Source organism: Panthera leo, chromosome B2 (assembly GCF_018350215.1).
Source record: "Panthera leo isolate Ple1 chromosome B2, P.leo_Ple1_pat1.1, whole genome shotgun sequence".
Taxonomy (NCBI): domain Eukaryota; kingdom Metazoa; phylum Chordata; class Mammalia; order Carnivora; family Felidae; genus Panthera; species Panthera leo.
The window spans coordinates 144,035,638-144,061,153 of NC_056683.1; the positions used below are offsets into that span (position 1 = coordinate 144,035,638).

Sequence of the window (25,516 nt, forward strand, 5' to 3'; positions counted from 1 at the left end):
TGATGATGCCATCTTGAAAAGGGATCATTGCATGTCAATAAAAATATTTGAATAACAAAGTTACAGAGAGGGAAAATATACTTTGGAAATATTAATATGTAATGAGCTAGACAAATAGTGTAGAGAAATCTCTGCCAATCTGTTTAATCGATGTAGAGAAGAAAAACAGGTGACTCAGCCAACATTTTTACTTGGCACTTGAACTAAACCACTTGGAGCAGTTCTGTTGAGCCTATTTTTATGGAAAACACACACACACACACACACACACACACACACACACACACACAATTTTGGAGGAGAAAAGAGCAATCTTCATACCAGAAAGTGAATTTGCCTATATTCATGTATCTGTCTCTATGTGGTTTGATTTTTTTCTTTCAAACTCTGGTGTTGGCTCTTTGCCCCCTGAAATGAAAACATTAGGCATTATTTTGGGGATCATACATACACAGCTAAGCGAGAATGGTAGCTTTTCCTAGTAAACAAATATTATCATCTTCAACCAATAGGTGTCACTGTTCATTTACCATAAACCATAGAGGAAAGCCAAGGCAATTGTCTCGGCTAAAATAACAAGCATGTTTTCTGGAAATAAAATAACCAGTAAGTACTGGGAAAGGATTATTTTCTTTCACAGGTGTCTCCAAATCAAAGCTGAAGTGTGAACAACAATTCACTCTTTCTATGGCCTCCCACGTCGTATTTGCTTCTAGAACTTCAGCACCATTGTAAGAATTCCTTCTAAACCATATTTGTACCTCACATCTAACTGCCTGACCCTATAAACATTTGGCGATTGATTTTGCTTATAAAGTACATTGGTATTTACAGATACGCGCAATGGAGGGTTCCAGTATTTCAGCACAAGTCAGAAAATGATACCTACTGCTGCCTGCGTAGAAACACATGCAAATCAAACATTATTAAAGCAAGTCTCTGAAAGTATTTTAAATGCAAACACATCACTTACACCATGGATATAGAATTATATATTCACCCAGTAACTGTTAAATTAATCAAGAACACATGTATATGTAATGAAAATAATACACTGATCCCTCATCGAGCATAATGCGCTAGGCTTGGAGTTATATGCTTTGCAGACATATCTCACTTAGCCCCCCTCTTATGTACCCATTTTACATATGGTGAAACAGAGGCTTGAGGAAGATGGTGATGTTAGGTAGCCATTGAGGTAGGACCAACCCAGATGATATCGACCTAGAAGCCAAATTCCTCACCACCACACAGATGACCTTTCCTCTGACTTTTGATTCTGTTTGCACCAAAAGCTCCTCCCCTTAGGCTGTGGTGCCCTGGGTGGTTTGCTCACCCTCTCTGAATTCCACCTCCCCCACTGGCACATGGAGAGTGATGCCTCCGAGAGGGATTGCTGACACTACGGGGCATTTAGGGAAGCCTTCGTCATTTGGTGGGAATGAAATCCTACGGAGCCCAGTTCCAGGGAATCCTCAGCCTAATCAGAGATGATGGAAGGCTCCCTCCAAGTGGCTCCAGAGGGAGAGCTGAGCCATGGGTAGGTTTTGTCTAGGGGAGGAGGAGTGAGTGGCTCGTGCTTGGTGGCGGACAGCTTCTGAGCAGAGTTCAAAGGCTCCAGAAAGGGAGTGAGTTTGGGCATCTGAGATGTTGACGAGGGTGCGTGTGGCTGGGGGGTGGAGCGCCAGGGGAGTCAGACCCTCCTCTGAGGGACAGCAGCCAGGCACCTTGTTGCTGCTGACAGCTGGGAACAGGACTGGGGACAGGGTGTGCTGGACAATGACGACAATGTGCATTTGAGTTTGCAAAGACCTCAGGGGGCTTTTAGAAATCTGAACATTGAGGCAGGAAAGAGACAAGACACAGCTGAATGGCTTTCCCTTGGAAAGTGTGGGCAACCTGGCAGTATTAGTCTAAGGAGCAGAAGAGAGACTCTACATCCCACCAAGGGAAGTGACAACAGAAAAGCCTGGAAGGGAAAGGGGCTTCACCCTGGCATTAAACCAAGAGGACAGCCACCATTGTTTCACACTGTGCTACCCATTTTACCCACGTTTCGTTTAACTTTCACATTTCTATAAAGGTAGTTAAAGAAACACCTCTACGTGCAGATAAGCTAAGTTCCACAAAGTTCTAAAGCTGCTTTATTTACAGGTTTAAAGTGACAATATACAAATTACTACAAATGTCAATTGTTGGTACCAGGCAGAGCTGATGGGCTTTTGATATGATGAGTGGTTTTATTTCATTTTGATATTAACATCTTGGTTTTACAAATGAGGAAATTAAGGCCTAGAGAGATTAAGTTACATGTCCAAGGTAACATAATTGAAGAGAGAATTTGAACCCAGATATGGCAGTATGCTGGGTCTTACATTTTTCCCATTTTGCCACATTAAAGAATGTGCTATAGAATTCATGATCTTCCTCAGCACCATGGAGTTGTAAATCCACTCACTGAAGTTCTTACTTTTCTGAAATTCGTATCCCCTGCTAACTTTACTTTTGTACCTGAGCCATTGAAGGAACACGGGACGGACCAAAAGACAGTCATTGGAAAGAATATACATAGAGAAAGGGAGTCTTCCTTTTCCTTGTGCTTTTGAGAGATGGTGTAAGAAAATAACCTGAAGTTCATCTGGATGAGTGTCAACCCTCCAGGCAGCCCCGGGGATGCTGAGGCCTGCCAGAATCCACAACCAGGAAAAGTCCAAGCACTTACTGCTCACTGATGTTTTGAATGAGTACTTAGGTTTGGGCACTTACATATTAATTTAAACACACTAAATTCTCAACATATATGGAGGTACTCAGGATACTCTGAATAGCAAAAATCAGTCTTTTCTAAACAATTAACTAGCGAGTGCAGAATCTCCATTCAAAAGTTGTAGAAAAGTGGTCAGAAGGGAGTTGGGTATTGGCAGTTATGCCTGGAGTTTAACTGCTTGCTGGGTCATAACCAATGCCCCGAGCCCATGCAGTAATTACATTTAATCTTCACTAAAAATTAAGAAGGATCAGCGTGGGGGTGCTTAGAGAATATGTTGTAACTTCTACAGATGACGTTCCTTTTTCCATGCCCCCAGCACCATGCAAGAGGCCCCTGAGATCACAGAAGGGAGCTAGACCAGAAAGTTAAATCTGCCTCTTGGTCCTGTTTCCAATCCTGGATGTTGTGTACTGTTCTAAAGAGACCATAAATTAGAGGGAAATTAAAGTGCCTAATGTTAGCATAAGAAGAGGCCTCTAATCAAAGAGGGGTCCACATCAAAGATACTAACCTAGATTCCATCTCAGTTCAGCACCCAAAGCCAAACAACATCAACCAAAAACAAACAAAAAACCTGGAGAAAACAAGGATAAAAACAAAATCCCAAGAAAATTAACCTTATGCCTATTTCTTCTCTTTCTTTGACCAATGCCTATATTCTTCTACATATTCTTTCTGTTTATACTCCAATTTCTTGTTTCCTTACTATGTGCCTTTTCTCTGTACTGAAAAAACTATGGAAAAGGAGGAAATTCAAAAAGGGGAGAAAGGAAGGAAGGAAGGAAGGAAGGAAGGAAGGAGGAAGGAAGGAAGGAAGGAAGGAAGGAAGAAGGAAGGAAGGATGGATGGAAGGAAGAAAGGAAGAAGGAAGGAAGGAAGGAAGGAAGAAGGAAGGAAGGAAGGAAGGAAGAAGGAAGGAAGGAAGGAAGGAGGAAGGAAGGATGGAAGAAAGAAAGGAAGAAGGAAGGAAGGAAGGAAAGAAGGAGAAAGGAAGGAAGGAAGGAAGGAAGGAAGGAAGGAAGGAAGGAAGGAAGAAGGAAGGAAGGAAGGAAGGAAAAGGAAAAAAAATGTCCAGGAGGCAAATGACTTGTATTTTAAAGCTACTTCTTCTAGGCTGGCAACTTCCAGATGAGAAGTCACGTGCTGGCCTTGCATTCCAGACGTGCATAAATAAACAGGGATGATGCCAATGATCACGTTGCCAAGGAGAGCCCTCTTCTAGTGTAGCAGGCATCAACTGCCACATCACTCACAGCATGTGGACCAAAATAGGAGACAGGCTGGGCATGCATTCAGACATTTTATTTGTGGCTTTTAGAAAGCATTTATATTTCCAATAAATCCACTCACATCTCAGTATCGTATTAAGTGAGAAATGCACTGACAACGGAAGGCCTTGATTCATCAAGAGCAGTGGCGCTCTCAGAACAGACCTGACAAGTGCAGCGGGTTGGGGGATATCAGCATCCTTAATTTACGACATCCTCACATGAGTCTGGTTTGACGTCCTCATTGGAGAAAATCTGCCCCCGAAATGAACAGCAGGGCATTAAAGACCGTTTTTCTTCTCTAGAATCTGAACGGTTATTATCATGCCTTTGCTCTGCTTCCCCATATACAGGGTGTCAGGAAGCCAGTGGATAACAGTAGATGGATATTTTGTAACTCTTGGCTTACATGCGCATAACAGGGAGGTGAGTGCTGTGATTCAGTTACGCATTGTAACTGTCTGAATCTTATTTGGGAAAACTTGTACACTTATCCATGCATGAAGAACACTTATTTGAATGGTGAATAGTCTGCGTTTGTCAAGCTCCGTAATGCGGATGACAAAGCACATCTTAAAATTCCTTGATTTGGGGCCGATGACAAGCAAAACATTTGCAGATTTAGATTCCTTGTCAATCGCAGGCTAGGGTTCACGAAGTTTGCTGATCTCAGGTTAAAGTTGCCTCTTTGGAGAGGTCTTCTCTAAGTGCTCTCACCAGAGCACCCTCCCTGTGTCCCCACCACCCCACCAGTTTCACCCCTTAGAGGATGTCATTTGTCACCACCATCTGTCTATAAGAGGGCAGGGACTTTGGGTTTTATTATTGTATATCTATTGACCAGAAAAATACCTGGAACATAGGCAGTGCTGATAAATATCAGTAGAATGAATACAGTTTTTGCTATTAAATTTTTGTTTTTTTTTTTTAAAGTTTATAGACTATATATGCACAAGGCAGAGATGTTCACTGATGAAGCATGAAGGTATCTTGCAGACTGGAGTACGGCCCGTAGGACCTGCCAGCATGTCCATAACTTTCCCCTAGAGAGTCGTCATAGCACTGTGGCCACCTCTTGTACCAAAATGGGGAGTGGAGGGTTTGGAGAGGATTTAAGCAGACCTACTGAGAACAGTCAAAGTCTCGAAGGAATTCCAGTATCTAGGAATGAATATTACTTATCCTGGAGTAGTGGCTCCAGTGGATAAGCCAGTGGAGGGGCTTTGGGTGACATGAAACCGTTCTGTATCTTAACTTTGAAGAGACAGTTGCTAAGATACAGGCAGAACTTCCTCGTTAGAAATGCTCTGAAGAGTGGGACTGGGTTGTGGAGGGGGATTAGGGGACCTTCTTTGTAGGTGTTTAAGAAAGTAGTGGTGAGTTCCCAGCTTAATCATAGGCATATGTTATATATGTCCTGCCTAGGGGTTTCTTTTTATTTCTGTGAATCTTTGTGGAGATTTATCTAATACCTATCTAACTAGGTATTTCTCTCTCCTGGTCTCTCTCTCTCTCTCTCTCTCTCTCTCACACACACACACACACACACACACACACACACACACAATTTACACACACTCACATGCATGCACACATATACACTTTAACATAGCAGAAAATTGTATCCCAGAGAGGTAAGTAACTATTTCCTCTGTTAATAAGTGACAGAGCTGGGGTTCAGACTAGCTGGTTTGATTACAGAGTCCCAAGTCCACCGAAACCTGTACAGCAGGGGGTAGATTGTACTGAGAACACTGTGTTTCTTCATTTCATGGCTTTGCTTTACCCGCCCCACCGCCATCAAAATGTGGCCTCTGGAATATTGTCACTGCATACATTAAAATCCCATATGAAAGTTTGTAACTCTTCCTATTCTTGTCTATCACAATCCATCATAAAAGATTCCAGTGGCTTATTCATCAGGCACTGAGATGAACTTCAGGGAGAGATGGCTTTAGGTCTGTGGCTCAATCTGTATCCAAGGCTAGTCCCAAAGTCTCTCAATATCCCTCATCTTTTGAGATCAGAATCCAGGCAGTGATTCCGTTTAATTGTTTTTCATTTTTTAATTATTATTATTATTATTATTATTATTATTATTATTATTATTTAGAAAGAGAGCGTGAGTTGGGGAGGGGCAGAGGGAGAAAGAGAGAATCTTAAACTCCATGCCCAATGCGGAGCCCTACATGGGGCTTGATCTCACAACCCTGGGATCACGACTTGAGCCGAAAATCAAGAGTCGAAGGCTTAACCGATTGAGCCACCCACGCGCCACTACTTGTTTTTCATTTTTGATAGACCAGACCATGGACTAGTGGCTACAGCTACTTCCGTCTCAGACAAAGCAAGGTGTTTCATCACTCCCCAGTGAACTATCTTCTGATGGAAGTCAAGAATGCAACTGCATTTGGGGGCAGACACGTTCTTAAAGGATTGTGAGGAGACTCATTTGTCCAAGCACGCAAGCAACAGTTCATGTTTTATACGATATGGTCTTATGTATGTATAATACAGATTCAACTCATTAGATGCACTAATCTCTTCATATTCACATGGTGCCTCTGTTCCTCAGGAGATGAGTGGGCCCACAGGATTTCTGTGAGCTACAGTGGTCTGTCCCCTCATCCTTCTGAAGACAAGTCCCTGGTGTCAGAAGTGGGTAGGGATGACCGTAATGCGTTCCCAAGTGGGATGTTCAGGGGGAATTAATGAGGATGAGGGATAGCTATCCAGGTTATTAATGAAGAGTCTGAATACAAGCTGTAGGGGTGTGAAAATAATATGAGGCAGGAGGGGAAAATTAAAAATAAAATGAATTCAAAAAGAGGAAGAGAAGAGAAAGGAAATTAGTAAAAAGGAAGAGAGAAAATGAAATACCCACTGCCTCTCAGTATCCAAGGCCTTAGAAGTTGAATAAGCTTGGGCGCCTGGGTGGCTCAGCTGGTTAAGCTTCTGACTCTTGGTTTCAGCTCAGGTCATGATCTGACTGTTCATGGGTTTGAGCTCCATATCAGGCTCTGCACTGACAGCACGGAGCCTGCTTGGGGTTCTCTTTCTCCTTCTCTCTCTGCCACTCCCCTGCCTGTGCTCTCTCTCAAAAAATAAATAAATAAACTCCAAAAAAAGTTGTATAAGCTACCCAAGGTACCGGCTGACAGAAGAGTCAGCTGGGAGAGAACTCAGATAGGCCTGGCTCAGTGAGTTGGTTTTTTTGTTTTTTGTTTTTTAAATTCCTCTGAATTACTGAAAAAGCCACAGAATTTAAGGGGCAATATCATAAGCCTATCTCTTGTCTGAGTTGCTAATAATTAGCAATTATTACATGAAATCTGACATGTGAAACGTAATTACAAGGCATTTTGAGATACGGATGTTAAGATATCTATCATCTATCTATAATCTAGTATCCATCTATCGTCTATCACTTATCTGTCTTAAGGACAGAGTTGCTTGGCTTCCATTGTTTTCTACATTTAGGCGTTTGGTGGGCCTGGGGGTATTCAGATTGATACACAAAGTCCTCCATAATAGTTGTATTTAACGAATGTCATGGAAGGATAAACTGTAGGCCTTTCAACAGGTCTCCCATTTCACTTGCGATGTGCAGATTAACATAGGTTGTGTTCAGCGGTTTGTGTTGCCTCCTCTCATACATGAAGCAAACCACTTCTGTCTAGGCACTATTTCAGACTAAGATAAATCCTATCAATGCACCCAAAAGCAGAAGTGTCCACCACTGGAAAGAAGTTTTTGGTTTGGAGAGGTGCTTGGAAGGTCCTAGCAGAGGGGGACACGCCCATCACCACAGAAGGGGGTTTGTTGGCAGCCTGCGTGAGTCTCCATGGAGCTTGGTATTTGGTTCACCTGTAAGTGATGCTCTCCAAACATTACACTCTGGTAGTTGTCCAATGGGGAGCATTTCCTCAAAATCATAAATCTTGATCCCAGTGCCTTATAGGCCAAGTTCTTTCTTTACTAACATTCTGAATGAAATACATTAATAATTGCTTTAAAAGAATTCAACCCTTTATCAAAGGACTCCAGCATGTCCCCATACAGAGGGTGATGACTTAATGACATCTCATGGTGAAAGGTGTCAAATTCCTGCTGGGGCTGGCAGAGATGGACAGAGGGGCTATTCACACCGCTGGGGTCGGGGAAGTGGATGGAACCCTGTGAATCACTGGGCTCTGCTGCCTTCATCAGCCACACCAGCATCGAAGGAAGACAGACGGTGTCGCTGGCGACCACTTCCAGGGCAGCGACCAGAAGGGTCATTGAGCCTTCTTCTGTTTCTAAGTGTGTTACACTATGGCTGTGTTTGGTCATTTAGAGGGTTTGCTGTGTTCTGTGTTTTCCCATGTCTGAAGGGTAATTTGCGATCAACTGTTCCTGCCCGACTCAACAATCTACAGTCGACACATATTAAGGTTCATAATGAAACACAGATTCATATTTTTCTTTTATTTTTCTACCTGAGTACTTCTACCTTTGAAGACCTCCATCTTCTTGTGTGTGTGTGTGTGTGCACATGCACATATTTAAAACCATGTTTTTTTTTAGAAAGATGGCTGTGTAAGCACTATGTGGCCATTCTGCCAGTGTTGCTAACCAGGCCAATGGCATGAGCTGACCCATGGCCCAGGGTGCTTGGCTCCTCCCCACCTTCTTCCTGACGGGCAGGTTTACTTTTATGCCCTAAGATTGGAATGGTGGCATATCTATTCAGGTTTGCTGGTTCAAGAAGGGGGGCAACTTTGCTCATGACCAAGAGATCATTTAAAATGTGCTGAAGTGATACTTCCCTTAGGCAGGACACCTACAGACAGACCATTTACTGACCTTGAATGTGCCCTGAGATATATACCTTTCCCTTAATGCTCTGATCACCAATATCACACTGCATGGCATGTAAGAGAAAACATCTGCATTCTTGCTCATTTGCCAATTTACTCATTTATAAATCCACCCAACAAATATTGACCAAGTGTGTGATGCATGCCAGGTGCTGGCCTCAGTGTGGGATATACTGGGGACAAGGCAGGCGAGGTTCCTGCCCTCAGGGAGCTGATCGCCAGGTGTGGGCAAGTAAGCAGGTCATTACAATAAAATAGTGTGTGAGTGTTGCTTATGTGTGGGTGTGAGACACAGGATGCAAGGGTGAGGGAGGGACAAAGTGTGCCGCATGGGGCGGTGGGCTGATCCCTGGAGCCAAGACCCTGGTTAGGTGCAGGGCAGGGAGCCGAGTCCCAGCACAGAGCTGCATACAGGTTCTGGCGGCTTGCGGAGGGTGGCTGGGGGGTTGAGGCTACATTTCATGACAGGAGGCTACTGAGATATTCAGGTGGGATACGCAGAGCAGAGTAGGGATGGAGGAGACAGGGCGCAGCCAAGAAAAAGATCTGTGAGATGAAATTGGGAGACTGTGAATGTGGAGGGTAAGTCACTGTCCTGTGAATCACAGAGACCAGTCACTGGCAGGTCTCAGGTCCAGGCTACAGCTGACTAATGGGGAAAAGGAGTCTAGGAAGAGGCATAGGCCTAAGGGTATGCGGGAGGAAGGTGAGTTCTGGACTCATTCTGTGGGCAGAACAATTGTCCCCTAGTGAGGACAAGTGTTTGAGTGACTGGAAACGCTATCGGCAGGAAACTGCATTTTAATTCTTGTCAGGAACTGACTTGTCAAGAACTTGACCCTTGTCAAGAGGGTCTGAAGTCTGGCCCTCCCCGAAAACTAACAAGTTAGCCTGGCCTAGATTCATGGATCATGGCAGAAGATAAGAGACTCCTGGGTCAGAGACAAAGGATCATGTATTATTCACAGTGATATCTTTATTCTTGTGCTGATCCTCCAAATCCCAGCTCTCATAAGGTGCTATGAGGTGGACCCAGGTGGTATCTGCATGGGCAGTGGGTGTTACAGGTGGGGAACCCTGAGCTTAGAGAATCCAAAGTCTTTTATAACAGGCAGTGAGCCAGCCTGCTCTTATCTCCAAAGAGAGATATTATCTTTATTATCAGCAAACTTACCCTTTGCTCTGGAAGGGGATAGTATTACTACCCCTGTACAAATATCCTTGGAAAGATAGTCTGTGCCTCTTCTTGCAAATCATGCAGAAATGTGAGAGACCTTTGGAGATTTCTCTACTTTGTATTCTGGCTTCTTTCGAAGTAGGATGCTAGGTCAGAAGACCATTAAGAACTCTGCCTCTGTTCTTAGAGAGGACTGCTCAAGGCTACTGGGAGGCACTGATGGAGGGAGAAAAAAAGTAGCCTTCTGTTGCCCATGGAGGAGGTGGACCTTCATTTCCCAACTCTGGGATCTGTCAGGCACGAGTGTGGTTCAGTCTATTCCTGTTCGGAGTCTTTATTCCCCCCCCCCCCAAACACTTTCCTACAAGTGACCATCAGATAATCAGGGATTATCAGAGAGTGTGGTTAATTGATTATCCTACTATGCATGGTGTTGGCCTTAGCTCTGATACCTGAAATAGAGGACCAATTGCAAAAAAAAAAATTGGGAAATACTGAAAATAATTTTTCATTCCTCAATGAATTATTCCTAAACACATATGGCATAATATACAGTAAAAAGGGGGAGTGCAAAAATCTATTTCTATCTTCTTTTTCCTCAGAATGCTCCTGAGAAATACTTCAGAGGCTGGGTTAGTAATTTAGACAAAGTAGTTAAAGTCCGAGGTCCCCCTGGGATATTCCTGTGGTCCCCATCCGTCAGCAGCTAATTGGAAATGAGAGTCCAAGTGCTGGGAGCAGGGAGCTTCTTTGCCAGATGATTCTAACCTTTGGTGTCATCCATCAGCAACCCAGAATCCAGAGAGCATGCTCAAAAGGGTGCCCCAGATGGGCCTCTCATTCTGGCTGGCATGTCACTGAGCCCCCAGGCCTCTGCTTCCTCATCTCTTAAATCAGAGATCTGTATCAGAAGATGTCTCAGGTCCCTTCCAGCTGTGACTCTGAAGCTCTGAGATGTAGCTGTGGGCGAAACCATGACAATGACATCAGTTGGCACCAGGCAGTGACGAACTCCAGGCGGCCTGGACTCAAACAGGTACTGGAGTTGCCCACCTCTGGTCTCCCACAGGCACCTGTGAGCCTTACTGGGTCAACAGCATCACCATTGAGGGCGCTTACACAAGTGACCTTGGACCCCTGGGGCATGGTGAGAAGACTTTTCCAAGCACAACGAGTTTAAGGGAATCCATTTCAGAGCCTCCATTTCTGGGTGCACTGGATCCTGGCCTCATGTGGGTTTTCCTTTCCCATGTTCCTCCTTCAAAAATAGCCCTTCTTCTACTTTGCAAAAGCAAGACACCTTCACCTTCCGCACTCTCACTACTGGGGTGGAAAAAATCTCCTGGGCACCAAACGAGGATGATTCTAAAATCTATTTTGGGCAAAGTTTCTTTGAGGAAATAATCAGGCATGAAAGACCCACCTTAGCACTTGAGGTGTTTCCAGGTCTTCTAGAAATTGCACTTAAGCATGAAGCAGGTGACCTATATGGGGAATTTTTTCCCTCATTAGGATGTTCCAAACTCAGGCATATTGTAGAATGTGGGCAGTGGGGAGGAAAGCAGGTTTGGCTCAATTTTTGTTTAATGGTGTAACCTTTTCTTTCTCCTATTGTCAGTAAATGCACTGCTCTTGGGGAGGATTCTGAGTGAAGAGAGAAAATGGGTGACAACTACTGAATGCTGAAATGGCTTTCCCCCCATGTATTCAATGTAAGCAATTATGATGGGTAAGTCTCAATACTCATTCCTAGGGTGTAACACTAGCTGGAAAGAAAGACATTTTGAACAGTTGAAACAGCTCATTCTTTTCAATGTAACTTAAATATTTTCAGGGACTATCAAATTTTTACATTTTGTACTGGATCAAATCTGCAGATAAAATTTGACGTGGTTCCTTTTAGATTTAGTGCACAAGCAGGGGAGGGGCAGAGAGAGAGGGAGGGAGAGAATCCCAAGCAGGCTCCGTACTGTCAGCACAGAGCCTGATGTGAGGCTTAAACCCACAAACCATGAGATCATGACCTGAGCTGAAACCAAGATGCTTAGCTGACTGAGCCTTCAGGCACCCCAAAACCTGTATTATTTTGAGTCACATCATAAAATATTTAAGAATAGTCAATACTCACTGTAGTTCATGTTATGGTGTTTACTATTTCCACCTCCTATTAACGAAAAAATAAAATGATATGCTGGCTGCTGAACCAGAAATATACATATATATTTTTATATATGCATATACACATATATACATACCTATATGCCTTTCTTTAAATATGTAGAAAAAGTCCGATTATTGATGGAGTCATTTCTGAATTATTGCACATGGCTCTTAATAATTCACAGATGCTTAACACCAAAATGCATTTAATATGTGCACACCCAGGCAATATCAAGGGATTCCAGGCCATCCTTGTTTCATAAACAACATAAGTTCACCTACATATAATATTCCTTTATTACAAATTTAGTACCAGAATAGTTTATTCTTGTTTCTTAAGCATTATGAAATGGTTAAATTAACAGACACTGTCATTCTGATCCTGAGTTTCATAATACGTCTTGCGAGGTGGATATCTATTTTTAGTGACATTCACAACGTTCTTCGGAATTCATATTAGCATATGGTTATTTACATCAAAAAATAAATCCACTTGGTCCGATCTTGTTGATTGGGTTGATGGTGAGGACTGAGTTTGCCAAATACTTGCATCAAAAGATTTTACTGGCAAAGGTATATTAAAAATAACAATATTGAGATTTTTTTCAGTCCTCTCTGAATATATTAAAGTAAACAAAGGATTTCTAAATTTACAAAATAAAGGTATAATTAATAGTTACTTGTTAGAGCCTCATAAAGCCTTTTTGGTATACTTCCCAGAAACTGAAAGTGTGCATTACTATGCTGGCAGGGTAATAAATTCTTTTGTTTCTAATTGTTTGCTTCCCAAAATTTGAAAATTAAAAATAGTTTTTGATGATAGACCATTGTGACATTTTCTGGCATATACCTGCAAATGAGTTTTTTAAAATGGAATGACACTGCTAGGAAAAGACTTCTATTATAATCTACTCATAGGAACAAAGTTATTTAGTGCATATTAATAAAAATTAAATACAGGAAAAGAATTTGCACTGAACTCTCCCTCATCCCAGAGGCCGCTAGCATTTGTTCATGTCATTCAGATGTGCATTACCATTGACATTTGGCTTTTTGTCTGATGATTATTCATCAAAATTTGCAAGGTATTCTTGTTGTTTTGATTGTGTAGAACTAATCACTAAATTTTTTTTAATGTTTATTTATTTTGAGAGAGAGAGAGAGAGAGAGAGAGAGAGAGAGAGAGAGAAAACGCATGCAGGGGAGGGGTAGAGAGAGAGGGAGAGAGAATCTCCCCGCTGTGAGCCCAGAGCCCAATGCAGGGCTTGAACTCAGGAAGTGTGAGATCATGACTTGAGCTGAAATCACAAGTTAGACACTTGACTGACTGAGCCACCCAGGCACCCCTAGTACTAATCATTTTAATGAGAACCCAGGGAAGATAATAACAGTAGAACACCCTGTTTCTAAAGAAATTTAAAGAATTTAAAAATTTTGCACATATTCTGGTAACAGAGATACATACTAGGTGACCCATTAAATATCTCCCAACATGAAAACATGGTGCTTTGGGGATGGGGAGTGGGGTGGGGAGTGGACTGGGAATGCCAGAGTGAAAGGCATGACGCGAATTCCCTGGTAAAGATCTTGTGCACATATTTATAAAGTGAGTGATGTGGATATCGAATCCCTGCAGCGTTTAGATCCTACTTCAGTCATTCAAAGGAGTGCTATTTTACTTCTTGGAAAAAAAAAAAAAAGGTCAGTATTTACATTCAAGAAATGTCATTTTTTTTGCAAACACCTAGGAAGAAATGTACAGATGAACTTAAATGCTTGTGAGGAGGTACACGGTTTTCAAAATTTTGTATGGGATGTGCAGGGAAAATAATTTGAGGACCCCCTGCTTCGTACCATTCTGTTAGCAAGCATTCTCTTCATTGGCTCCTTTGCCCTAGAGGTTGTGTTAGTCTGTGATTCCAGCTCAGCAATGCCATAAATCATCCGGGAAAAGATGATTTACTTAGAAGTTCACTGGGATTTCCCTGTGTGCTCCTTCCTCTCTGCTATTATCCCAGGCTAACACCTGCTGTGCATGGTGGGGAGGGGCAGGCTAACACCTGCTGTTCATGGAGGGGGGCAGGCTAACACCTGCTGTGCATGGTGGGGGGCAGGCTGACACGTGCTGTGCATGGGGGGGCAGGCTAACATCTGCTGTGCTTGGGGAGGGCAGGCTAACACCTGCTGTGCATGGGGGGCAGTCTAACACCTGCTGTGCATGGGGGGGGCAGGCTAACACCTGCTGTGCATGGGGGGCAGTCTAACACCTGCTGTGCATGGGGGGGGCAGGCTAACACCTGCTGTGCATGGTGAGGGGGGGCAGGCTAACACCTGCTGTGCATGGGGGGGGCAGGCTAACACCTGCTGTGCATGGGGGGGCAAGCTAACATCTGCTGTGCTTGGGGGGGCAGGCTGACACCTGCTGTGCATGGGGAGGGCAGGCTAACACCTGCTGTGCTTGGGGTGGCAGGCTAACACCTGCTGTGCATGGTGAGGGAGGGCAGGCTAACACCTGCTGTGCATGGGGGGGGCAGGCTAACATCTGCTGTGCTTGGGGGGGCAGGCTAACACCTGCTTGCATGGGGGGGCAGGCTAACACCTGCTGTGCATGGGGGGGCAAGCTAACATCTGCTGTGGTTGGGGGGGCAGGCTGACACCTGCTGTGCATGGGGAGGGCAGGCTAACACCTGCTGTGCTTGGGGTGGCAGGCTAACACCTGCTGTGCATGGTGAGGGGGGGCAGGCTAACACCTGCTGTGCATGGTGGGGGGGGGCAGGCTAACACCTGCTGTCGATGGTGGTGGGGGGGCTGGACCCTGCCTGCCTCTTCTCACACTTGTTACAGTGTCCCCTGCTTTTCTGCTTCTCACCCAGACTCTTCTTGATGTCAGAACAACCCCAGAAACGGGGCCCCAGTCCCTCCAGACAGCATCCTCTCCGAGTGAGCTTTAATACTCAACCGTAATATGGACTGTTCTAGAATCAACACACATTGGGGCCTTTATTTTACTACACGTAACTGCAGGGTGAGTCATTCCATCTCCCTGGAACTTAGTATTCTCATCTGTAAAGTAAGGCTTTACAAAACACCTTTAGCCTATCTCCTGAGGGTTATAGCAAAGCTCTCTGAAAATCTCTAAGCGCCTCTTAAATTGCTTGGCATGCTGAAGTAAATTCAGCAGCATTTTCTGTTATAGATGCATCTTTAAAAATAAACAAAACAAAACAAAACAAAGCAGAACATGAATTTGGCAAACACCCCACCAAGGGTAACATGGCGTGTGCGTTTCTGGGAGAGAAGGGAGGGTAGGCTGGAGAACGCTGGGAAGAAACCCAAACCCTGGCTGTAATTTGCTGAAAGCCTCGTCTGGCATGTCCTCCCGCTCTCTTGTGCTCATGACAAAGAAATATAACCTTTGGCCAATTGCGTTTTTGTTCCACTGGTAACTGGGTTAATGTGACCTGACAGGGCTGGGTGAGACACCACAGGAAGAAATAATATCTGCACTTTGGTGCAGTTTGATATGACAAAGGTAAACTGGGTTGAATTTAAAGGTTTGCCAGAAAAAAAGAGAGATTATTTCACTATAAAGGATGTCGCAGGAGAACATTTTATAAGCAACCTTTTTGATATACATTATAGGTGGTTACAAATTCCCCCTGCTCTCGAAAATTCCCAGAATAGTTGTACCTAAGTTTAATCAACCCACACTTTTTATGCATCCTGCCTGATTGACACTAGTCCCTCACACGGGAGGTTAGCGTGAAGGTAAATGAAATAATTTTGTTAATGTTGTTTTATAAAGAGCATCGAGCTCCTAATTTGTGCAAAAATGCATTTGCACTTTACAAATGTTAGTATTTATAAATAAATATTTATCCTTCATATAATAAAGAAGGGGTTTGTATCCTGTCTCCTGGAGTCCGCTCAGGACGGGGGCTTCGGCAGGGGGCTGGGGAAAAGGTTTGTGAGCTTGGGAGCAGGGCTTTGTCAAGTAAGGCTGTGGGTGCTTATGTTAGGGGTAGTAGCTCAGGCAGCCGCACTGGTCCAGCGGACTCTCCACTGGGAAGTTAGTCCTGGGCTGAAGTGTGGGTCTCCCGGAAAGAGACTCCCTCTGACTTGAGAAAGTCAACGGGGTAAGACCAAAGAATGCAAGCTTGGCTGAGCTGGGATGGTCCTTGTGTGAAAAATAAGCATCTTAATTCTGCCATCATGTACGCATGTGTTAATAAAATAAAAATTAAAATAATGCCTTTCTCAAAATATTAACGTTATACTCTGCCTACGAACCACACCTCAACCGAGCTAGTCTGTATGTGGACTATATGCATATTGTATATCTGGACAGCATGTTTCAGAAGTGGTTGTTACACGAATATTAAATAAGCAATGCTTTCCTCCCCCCCCACCCCCCCACCGAATAGGAACCCTAGTGTGACCGTCACAGGCAGGTTGCTTTGACTACTTGATTGATAAACGTTTGCTTATTCCTCCTGTAATGGACACAGCTATTACGTGTGTCTAAGTCTGTCCACATGCTTACTACCTGCTACTGTTGGCAACATAAGCATCCACACCGTTACTTGCTTAAATACAGAACTTGTTTGAAGATGTGTGAAGTCAGGGCGACTGTATCTAGGGCAGAAATGTGACGTTCCTTGAGTTAGGGGGTAGCAAAGCAAACATACTACAACATCTGAAAAGTCCACCCGGGGGGCGGGTGTCGGGGGGCGGGAGTTTGGTCCGTCCTAGAGGTTTTGTCTGTCGTGTGGAGTTGGTGATGTTTCTGTTTTCTTACAAACTTGTCTACACGGAGAGTCCCATTAAACTTTATATACAGCAGGCAGGATGAGGAACACACTTTGTACCCACAAGGTTGCTTGCTGTTATTCCCGCAGGAAGGGAGAATCGGGCACGTGGGGAAACAGGGAACTTTCCAATCCAGGGCTCGTGTGAAAACAGAAAAGAAAATAGAAAAATAAACAATGGCTTTTATTTTTACAGGATTAATAAATTATAGAGATGCAATCAGATATTAGCTATCCGAATGCTCGTCATGCATATGGCTCTTTTGAGCAACGCCGTCTGTGTTAGTAGCTTGGGAAAACTAACGACACACATTTTATTCAACTCACTGATACACCTTTTACCGAAAGCAGGACACACGAAGCTGTCTTGTTTATTTTAAGAAACAGAAAGGCATGAAAGGCTTAAAAAGGTAGAGGTCGCCTGTTCTCAGCGCCAGGGCTAAATTCTTAATGGAATTTTTTGTTTCAGTAATTTCAGATTAGGCTACGGGAGCTGATTGCTTCAGACTTTTTGTTTTTTAAATTGTGCTTCTTTCAGAGACAGAAGGAAGGTCAAGCTCACTTTGTAAGAGAGAAAGAAAGGTGACTCTTGTCATTATAGCAAAATGCAGCGGGTCCCCAGGTGTAATCTGGAGAAAAAGGAGACAAGGTCCCGTATAATGTCGCAGCTGAAAGGGAGCTGCCACCAACGAGCTTCTCAGAAGAACAATGACTCATTATGCCCGGGCTCCGCAGCAGATGTGAGTCCCCCAACAACTGGCTCCCCTCCAAAAGCAGGGAAGAAATAAAGAGGGCAGAGCCGGAGGAGGCTGCCAGAGACTCGCCTGATGGGGAGCCTTTCTAGTAGGCGTAGAGCAATCAGAAAAGTGCTTTGGAATCACAAAATTAAACAACAAGTGTCAGCTGTGGGAGACGTAGAAATGCAAATAGGAACGAATGCAAATAGGACGGATAAATGGAAGTGTGCAATCACCCAGAGCTATGTTTACAACCCGAAGGCAACTCCGTCTATAATTAGCTGGGTGCCATTAACTGCGTGGGAGCAGCTATCGAGGGGCACATAAAAGATACCACCTGAAGTTAAACATCTTCCCTTTCCGATGATAAAGCAAGATCTCCAAGAGCATTAAATCTACCCTGAACTAAACCAGTTTGTGCACAAGGGCTAGGAGCATACCTCTGGTGAAATAAAAAAGCTGGATTTTCATTATTTACCGCACATTTTAACATAATCCTTACCATTAACTAAAAAACAGAGGACAAGCACGCTGAAACCTACCACATTATCTGGCTGGATTCTCACAGCCCCTTCCTGAGACGGGGGTCCTGAGCTCTCACAGATGTGGTCAAGGTCACCCAACCAAAGGGCACTCAAGCTGGAATTTGAGCATCAGCATTTTTTGACTGGGGGCTTTCCATTGTACCACAAGATCCCAATCCGGGGAGATGTTGCCTGCTTCCGCACCCCGCACTCCCCCACCAGGGGCAGGGGACTCTTGACAATGTTCAGAGACATTCTTGGTTCTCAGGAGTTGCTGATGGCTTCTAGTGGGTAGGGGCCAAGAATGCTGCTAAACCTCTTGGTGCACAGACTGCCCCCACCACGAAGAACTGTCTGGGCCTGAATGTCGACAGTGTCTGAGACCGAGGTGGAGAGAAGCCTTGCGTGACACAGAAGCTGCCACTGTGTAGGGCCAAACCTCAAGACAAATAGAGTTGTTCGGGGGAGGAGGCAGCCTCAGACCCGGAGTCGTTTTCCAGGGTCTGGCAGTGGCTGGAAGTGAATAAAAAAAAGTCGTGGTTCCACCTCACAGACCGGGAGGCAGACAAGAGGTGAGGCACTAAAAATTCATAACGTATCTGTCAGAAACACATTCTGAGATTGCTTGGAACTAAATTGCCCTTTCAAAACCCAAGAGAAATTTCCAGTCCCACCCGAAGCTCTTGATGGCTCCCTAACACCATTCTGCACCGAAGTCAGAAAGTCGAATGGATCTGGGTTTTCCACGGGTTCTTTATTTGTCTTCTGGAATATTAAAGACCGACGTCTCACAGAATACAAATCAGAGGCTAATGTGGTAAGAGGGCCGACCTGATGGCGTCTCCAGAAAAATTTAAGACGGAAAATGTCAGTTGAAAGACAGAAAGAAAGATGGGCTCACTTTTGAAAAATCTCATTGGTAAAGATGCAGAGGATTTTCCTAACAAAAACTGTTCTAAACTTAAAGCACCTCAGAAGGATTTTGGTTTTAAACCAGCTAAACAGCATCAGGGGTCCTGGGGGTGAAGGGTTAGTCAAGCAAAGGCAGAAAGGGGATGACTGTGATGGAGTGACTGACACCCTGGGAAGGAGCTGGACAGAGCCACGTGAGGGAGGGCCTGGGGGAACAGCTCAGCTCCCCAGAAAAGCACCAGGCTGGGTCATCCCTGATCCAATTGAAAAGGAAGCACATGTTGATTTCAGTCTTAGGTGTTGGTTGGAAGTCTTGTGAGTAGTCCATATTTTTATTAATTTTATTGATTTGTGAGTTCCAGAAAGAGCCTGGGGTCTTGAGAGCTCCAGGGCTTTCCCAGAGTGACATGGGCTGTGTCCCTGGTGCAGGTTGGGCGGCCAGACAATGAACGTCAGGGGCCCCAGGAAGTGCTGAGAAGCTGGTAACTGAGTGCCCGAGGGCTGATCCGTCCTGAGTCTCCCCACCTTACTTCTGGAGTAGCTAACTCTCGAAGTGCTCCTGGGGAGGAATAATCTCTCAGGGAAGTGGATGAGCCACGTCTTTTCCAGGCGACAGTCTGCTAAGCAGACAACCCTAGTAGAGTCTCCAATGGGAAGCCATGCCAGTGAGTGTCTGATGCTCACTGCAGCGTCTATGGAGACATATGACGTAATTCCGTGAGATAACGTGGCCGAACCGATCAGTCTTATTTTCATCCCAACTTTAATACACATACATGTGCCCAAATAGCTCTGAATTACTTAAAATTACAGCAGTCAGGAGAGAGGTCTTCTCAGAGTCTGTCAGAAGGATTTTTAATCATCTTTAAGTAAACTTCGATTTCTCTGAAATTGAAGGGGAATTATTTCCCCACTTCAAAATCCAGCACAGATCCGTGGAAGGGGCTATTAGTGACAATAACGAATAGCCTTTATTCAAAACCGTTCCTCGATATGATTTACAAAGTCCTAGGCTTAATCTTTTTGCAAATCTATACACCCACTTGTACTTTCGTAGGGGAGAATAAGAAGGCACTGAACAGAATGTCAGGCCCAAAGCTGCATGCTTGTCAGGGGTGGGGGTGGGGGGTGGCTGGGAGAATTTTCCTCCGCCATGGAATGGAGATGGAAAGGAGCCGTGGGGGCCACTGCCTGTTCGTAGGGTGGTGGTCCCCTGGAGCAGGGGTGGTTTTTGTTGGCCTGGACAGGCTGGCTGAGTTCCTAGCTGAATGTGGCCCGTGATTTAGCGGTTCGTTCAGTGGTTCCACTTACATACAACACCCATTTATGCTTTCGGGATAAAGCTGCTGAAGTGGTGAAGGCAGAGATCAATGCTTAAGGACAGCATCCGAGAAGGCGGAAAGGGGGGCTTTCTCCCCTTTAACTCTGGAGATAATAGCTAGGCTTAACACTTATATACTTCCCTGCTGACACTTTAACATAAGCTCTCTCTCACTGATGCCAGTGGCCACCCTGCTAAGTAGTTACTAATATGTCTATTTTAGAGATGGGGGGACTGGGCCTCGGAATGCTTAACTGACTTGCTCAGGTTAAGAAAATGATTGGGGATTAGAATCAGGAAGTTGAGGTCCTCTGACACCTGTAGTCCTACCCTGTGCGTTAGCCTCTGCGTGCAAGGGGGCGGGGGGGGGGGCCTGGCTAGACACTGACTAAATTAAAGCAGTGTTTTAGGCACCAGGAAACGGGACAGGGTGAGGGACTCTCTGAAAGGTAATCATTAAATGTCCCCTTGAAGGTAAAGCTCATTATCTTACTAGATCCACAGTGCCTTAATGAAGGATCAAGCTGACAGCAGGTGTGTAAATCACACTGTATAGATTATTAACCATAAAGAGTGGGCCCCGAGAGAGGTGGGTGAACAGTTATTTATAGGAACAACCACTTTTTAAAATGGTCATACCCACCTCCCCAAGTGTCCCCCCTACAAATCCTGCAAATCTGCAAATCTGCACAGTAATGTTTGGTCAATATTATCTTTGGTGAAAATCAATGTGCTCCAGCTGCTAACATCCCTCCCACGAATGCTGGTATCCAGGAGGCAGAGTCAGGCATAAATGGAAAGACTGGAGGAACCTGAGCGTTTTGCTGGTCTAGATACCCCTCTTACTGGTCTTCAACTTCCGTAATAAACGCACTACTGAACTGTAGTCACTGAGGATTCTGTGACTTTACACGACAAAGGTAAAAAAATGCTAGTGTGAGTAGTCTGTTAATCTTTGATTTATACAGGACTCAGTTCAAACGTGAATGGATCACAAGGTATTGTTTAGGCTTTAGATGTTCCGAGTCGAATCCTGTGGGTGGGTGGCCGGCTGGGGGCCAGTGAGCGGTCTGGCTCCCATGTGCTGGAACTGGGCAGACCAAGCCCCAGGAGGTGGGGACTCCAGCTCAGACACCTGTCTTCACTGAGCTCCCTCGGGAAACTTGTGCCAGGAAGAGGCTCTCTCAGCAACTGCCTATCTGTCTCCACCATTTAAGAGATGATTAAGATTCTCCCCCACAAAGACACATTCTCTGATGAACAAGAACATGATCCATAACGTGTTTAGCCAAACAACCAAACCTTCCTCCAGCAAGGTGCGTAAACCCCCAAGTTCATCGGATCCGGTGGACTTGTTAACGACGTTTCTGTTTCCAAGCGTTGTTTTCCCATTTAGACTGTGAACTAGAGGCTCACCTAGTGCTCGCCATGCTCTGAAAAGTCCCCGCAGCCCCCTGGTTAGTGGCCCATGTACAGCAGGCATTCGGTCCACAAATATTAATTGATGTGGTGAGGTTGTGCTCTGAAAAGCTGAATTCCTCCTGAGAGGCTAATTCACTGTGCTCAGCCTGTCTGCGGGGAGCAGGGGCTTCTGAGCAGAAGCGAGTTTTGGACAAGAGCTACTGGGTGGCAGTGAAGACATTTGTTCTGGTGACGGATGAAATGACACTCCTGACATGCTGGATGGGCAGATTCCTTACATGTAATTTATTTTGCATTTCAATTACTTTAGAAAAAGCCTTCCCGGGGTTTTGGCCAGAGGTATGTGTAAGTTATCAGTCTAATGGATTTATTCCTGCTTTGCTAAGGTAAGTAACATTTATTAAAAACCCCACAAAGCCCCAAACGCTCTCGTCTGTATTTTCATTTACTGTTAGTGCGGTCTGATCTAGGAAGGGTCTTTGGGGCACCCTGCTATCTGTTTATGTCCAGGTAGCCCCTGCCTGCGTTTTACTCCGGATTCCGGGAGCGCCTATGCAGGGCTTCTGCAGCCTGAAGTCAAGGCTGGTACCTCCTTCACCGGACACCCATGACCCCTGCAACCCGATGTGCTCAGCCCCACAGAAAGCCCACGTGGGTGGCACACGTCCCCCTGCACCTGTGCCACCCGGACCAGATCAGGGAGAGAGAGAGGCGGAAACCAAACTTTATGCTAACCACTCGGAGGCTGCCTGACCTGTGGAGGGAGAGGACAATGAAACAAACCCCGTGACAACCTTTCGGTGCTCAGAATGGGTGCAGGGGACGGAGGGTACCTGGGCCTGGAGTGAGGGCACCACTGCCAGTTCAAGAAGGGTAGATAGACGTTTTCTGGCCAGAGAACTGAGATCTTAGGGCCACCTTCCTCTTTCTCCTGCAAATAGACACTTCTGAGTGAACAAAGGTACACTCCTAAGTTTCAAGGCCCCCCGTACCCATTTCCCAGACTTGAAAGCATTTAAGTTCATTGGCTGCAGTCCCAGCGGCTGACAGCAGATGGATGGGCCAGCACCACCTGCGGCCCACCTGTTCTGTGGGCCCACCTGTGCTGTGGCCACGTCCGATGAGTGCTGCATCCTTGAGGCCGACCGACCAAAGCACAACTCCACACCTGTCAACAGTCTCCCTTTGGGTCAGCTTGTGGCCCCATCACTCGGTGAGAAGTGGGCTGAACCCAGCCTCTTTCCACGGGCCCACCAGTCTCCCCACAGCCTCTCTAGAGCAGCCTCCATCCAGGGAGTGAGTTCCTTTTTCCTTGGGGAAAGATCGGAGCCTGGTGTTCTGGAATGCCGCTCTGGGGAGATGGGGCAGGGGAAGGAGCCAGAGAGGAAGCAGGGCGCGGGCAGGAGGGCAGCTGCTCAAACAAAAGGAGAAGCTTCCAGCCTCTGCGATCACCCAGGACACGAAGGCTGCAGAAGCTGAGCACGGAGCACCGTGGTGCACCGTGGTCACACTGGTCGTGGGTCTTCTGGGGGAGGTTCTGGTTTCCATGTGACTTGCAGGAAATGGGAGGCACCAGCCCAGCCATCGTGGCCCACAGGGGTCTGGCTTGGGACTCCCGACCCGCCACGGGAGGGTCAAGCCCTGGAAGAACCCCGATTCTGGTGCCCTGGGGCCTGGTGACTGAGCCAGCTTCAACTTCGTCTAGAAGCATACCAGGGATAGGATGCTTCCGGGATCTGAGTACCATGGAAGGAATTCATGCCCATTCCTAGAGCAGCCTATTTTTACCCTTGTTAACCCGAACTGTACTTTAAAGTTTAAACTAAATGGAGCCTCTTTTCTACCCGTGATTTATGAGGCCTCCCCTTTTTATCAAATTAAAGCTCTCCACAGATGAAACCATTTATCCCTATCTCGTTTAGAGCCCCCCTCCTCCACGGAATAAAGAGCCAAGTGTGGGGGCGGTACGCGTGGGAAGTTACAACGGCACAACAGACATCTCTTTGCATTTCTTTAAATTCCCATTTAATTCCGCGATCCACGCATTTTCCTGCCATATCCACGCAAAACGACAATCACAGAAAGCTACTAAATGTGTCTAAATGCACTTAGAAACTGTTCTCTGCAGCCCCGGGCACCACGGCAGCCCAGTCTCTCCTTCCCAGGTGCAAAGGTGAACTTGTTTTCGTAAGGCTAAACAGAATTTCTTTTATTCTAGAGCAGAGCAGGTGACTTCTTAATTATTATTATTTTATTTTTTTTAATTTATTTTTTTTTGGGACAGAGAGAGACAGAGCATGAACGGGGGAGGGGTAGAGAGAGAGGGAGACAGAATCGGAAACAGGCTCCAGGCTCCGAGCCATCAGCCCAGAGCCCGACGCAGGGCTCGAACTCACGGACCGCGAGATCGTGACCTGGCTGAAGTCGGCCGCTTAACCGACTGCGCCACCCAGGCGCCCCACTTCTTAATTATTTTTAAGGAAAGAACCCAATTGAAGGAAAATACCCGTTTTAAATCCCATTTTCCTTCTCACCCCACGCCAAGCTGTTTCTATAGCAACAACCTACCTGCTCTCAGGACAGCTAAGTGTCCCTGAGAAGGTAACCTGGTGCTGCCTTTTCACTCAGAGAAGGGACTGCTGTTCGTTGACCAGTTTTTCCCTGGGTGTCTGAATTCTTCAGTTCTCTAGAACATGCTTAATCTGGGGTTTCCTGTGGCTATAACCTAAAATGCACTTCTAAACTCCCCGACGGTTTAATTCTCCAAACCTTTCAGAGCTGAACTCTGTAGAAGAGAATTTACATTTTGTTTTCAGTAGGAATAACTTCTCTTCGGTGCATTGGCTTATGTTTAGGAACGGCCCCTGTAAGTAAAACCGTTTTGGGGAAAATCTTCCATGCCCCTCTGCCATCGCTTTTCTTTCTCCCTTCACGTCTTTACATGTATAAGATCTATACAGTATATGAAATATTTCCAATACACAGAAAATACAAAGACGAAGGCAGGTAGCACTCATGTACCCACCTCTCAGGCTGACCGAATGCCGACTTTGCAGGGGAACATTTATGCTTCAAATGTGTAAGAGGTAAAATGTTAGTAGCAACTGTTCTGAGGTTCACGCATATATTTTCCATCCCAGCCTTTGCACTTTTATTACAGTTTTATGTGCAAGGCTTTTTCGGGCAGCTTATCCTAACTGAGGGAGGGATACTGGACGTCTCTGGCTGCAAAGATGTTCCCCGCGCTTCTGGGAAGCTAAGTGCCCGGGACCGTTGGCGGTTCCTATGCCCTGTTGTCTGGTTGCTGGGCAATCCTTATAAGCTGGAGTCCATGTTCACGTTCCCGAATGAGTGGACATACTACTTGAAAATAAAAGCATTCAAAGCAGAGGGTGATTTTGGGTTCTGTGCAATGTAGGAAGCCCAGTGTTTCCTTTGCAAGGTCACACTAAAAAGGTGGTGGGTCTGAGATCTTGTCTGTTCAAAATAAGATGATAAAGGGTCGATGCAGAGAAGACAGTCATCACCCTGGGGTGGATGGCTCTCTTACGGGCATTA

General features: G+C 45.4%; 1 protein-coding gene across 2 annotated transcripts in view; it reads right to left on the reverse strand.

The window, feature by feature from the left end:
* PRKN (parkin RBR E3 ubiquitin protein ligase) overlaps positions 1 to 25,516 on the reverse strand; it is a 1,339,251-nt gene that overhangs the window by 66,112 nt on the left and 1,247,623 nt on the right. The window lies entirely within an intron of this gene.